Genomic DNA, 2,507 nt, shown 5'->3' on the forward strand with positions numbered 1-2,507 from the left:
GTCCATGGTATATTCAACACTCTTCTCCAGCACCACAGCTCAAAGGCATCAATTCTCTTTCTATCATCCCTATTCACTGTCCAACTCTCTGATGTATAGCACATAATTGCAAAAACCAGCCTGGATCAGGTGTCTTTAGTCTCCAGCCTGACTTCGTTGCTCTTCAGTACTCTTGAGAGGTCCCTCGCAGCTGACTTTCCTAATGCAATTTGTCTCTTGATTTCCTGGCTGCTGTTACCAAGAATGTTGACTGTGGAACGAAGTAAACTAAAACTGTTAACTATCTCATTCTCTTCACCATGCATACTGATGCTGCCAATTGGCCCAACCAATAAGAAAATTAAAATATAAACAGCATTGTTTTTATGCACCCTGTAGTCTACTACACCTCAGTGATCCTATGAACAACCGTATGAACCTTGCCCTATTCTGCACCATCCTCACAACCGCCAATATGCTTAAGTCCATTGTTAGAGTCACTATGTCAATCCATTCTTTTTAGGGTCTTCTTCTCTTTCTCTGACCCTCCACCTTTCCCAGCATAATGTATTTTTCCAAGAAATGGTCCCTCCTAACTATATGCCTAAAGCATGTGAGATGGAGTGTCACCATTCTTGCCTCTAAGGAACACTCATGTTGCACTCCTCTTCAAGACATATTTGTTTCTTCTTTTGGCAGACAATGAGATATTCAGCATTCTTCACTAACATCACACTTCAACTCATACTGCAGATTACAATCCTTGATCTTCTGCAGCACATGCTTCAGGCCTCCTCGGTTTCAGCAAGAAAGGTTGTGAGATCTGCATAACACAGGTTGTTGATGAGTCTTCCTCCAACCCTGATGCCACACTCTTCCTCATAAAATTCAGCCTCTCGAATAATCTGTTCTGCATACAGATTTAAAGGTATGGAGACAGGATACATCCCTGGCGCACTCTTGTTCTGATTTGGTTCATGCAGTGTTTATTTGCACAGTCTGAAGACTGACTCCTGGTCCAAGTATAGGTTTCACATGAACACAATCAAATTGTTCTGGGATTCCCATTGTTCTCAAAGTTAGCCACAATTTGTTGGGATCCAAGCAGTCAAATGTCTTTGTATCATCAATAAAACACAGACATTTCTCTGGTACTCTTTGCTTTTGGCCAAGATCCATCTGGCATTAGCAATGATGTCCCTAGTCCCATGACCTCTTATAAACTCAGCTTGTATTTCTGGTAGTTCTCTGTCAATGTACTGTTCCAATCATTTTTGGATAATCTTCAGCTGGATATTAGTGATGTAGTTCAATAATTTCCACACTCTGTTGAATCACCTTTTTATAAATAACATGTGAATTGTAAAAACAACAACAAATTAATATGAGGCATTTTGAAACTTGGGACTATTTTCTCTACATCAACCATTTAGAGAGTTTGCCAAGATTATATAAGTATGCTTCCATATCTATGTTGCTGTTGCTAGGTACCATCAAGTCGGTTCTGACTCATAGCAACCCTATGTACAACCAAACAAAACACTGAACAGTCCTGCGTCACACTCACATTTTGTTGTTGTTGTTGTGTTGAACCCTGTTGTTGTATCCACTGCTTCGATCCATCTCATTAATAAATCTTCCTCTCCTTTGCTGACACTCTAACTTGATCAGGCATAATGTTCTCTCCAGACAACATGCCCACAGTCTTATCACCCTCACTTCTAAGCACTCTGGCTGTATTTCTTCCAAGACTTGTTAATACTTTTAGCAGTTCCTGATTCAGTATATTCAGGTATTCAGTATTCTTCCCCAACATCATAATTCTAAGGTATCAAGTGTTCTTTAGTTTTCCTCATTCATTGCCCAATTTTCTCATGTATAAGAGGCAATTTTCTCAGGCAATTGAAAAACTCAAGGTGACTGTGAGTCTAAAGAATGTAAATAATATTATTACTTATGTTTGCTTTGTGTTTACATGCGGCAAACACTCCTCTGTGGAGTCTCTGTCTACCTCTAGGCAAGATCTGGGAAGAGTTCTGTAGGAACAGTTGCCGAGAAGTGTAGACTGGATTCTCAGCTTTCCCCTTAGATTCTCCCCCTAACAACTCTGTAGCCCTGCGCTCAGCCTTGTCTCTTCTAGAGCAAACCCTGTCAGTCTTAAGGAACCTGGGCCTGGAGAGGAAGTGGGAGGTGGCAAAGGCCAAGGGCCAGGCCACAAGCCACCTGATATATTATTACTAGTTACCTGTGATCACAGAAATGTATACAAGAGGTCAGCGCTTCAATTGCCTCCACAATTAAACAAAGAGGTTCACATTTCATTTGTTCACTCAGCAACTGCCTTCTGAAGGTGAGGTACCTGGTATCCTCGGCCTCCTCGGAGGATGGCCTCTCCCTCCACCACTCTGGTCCTCTCCTCGCTGCAGTCTCATTCCCCACCACTCCTACACCACCGCTCACTACAGCACATAGAGACATGTCCACAGGCACACTTGTATAAACATCTGAACAGACTCTCCATTGTAAGA

This window comes from Elephantulus edwardii, unplaced genomic scaffold (assembly GCF_000299155.1).
Source record: "Elephantulus edwardii isolate Elephantulus edwardi_28Jun2011 unplaced genomic scaffold, EleEdw1.0 scaffold00135, whole genome shotgun sequence".
In the NCBI taxonomy this organism is placed as follows: domain Eukaryota; kingdom Metazoa; phylum Chordata; class Mammalia; order Macroscelidea; family Macroscelididae; genus Elephantulus; species Elephantulus edwardii.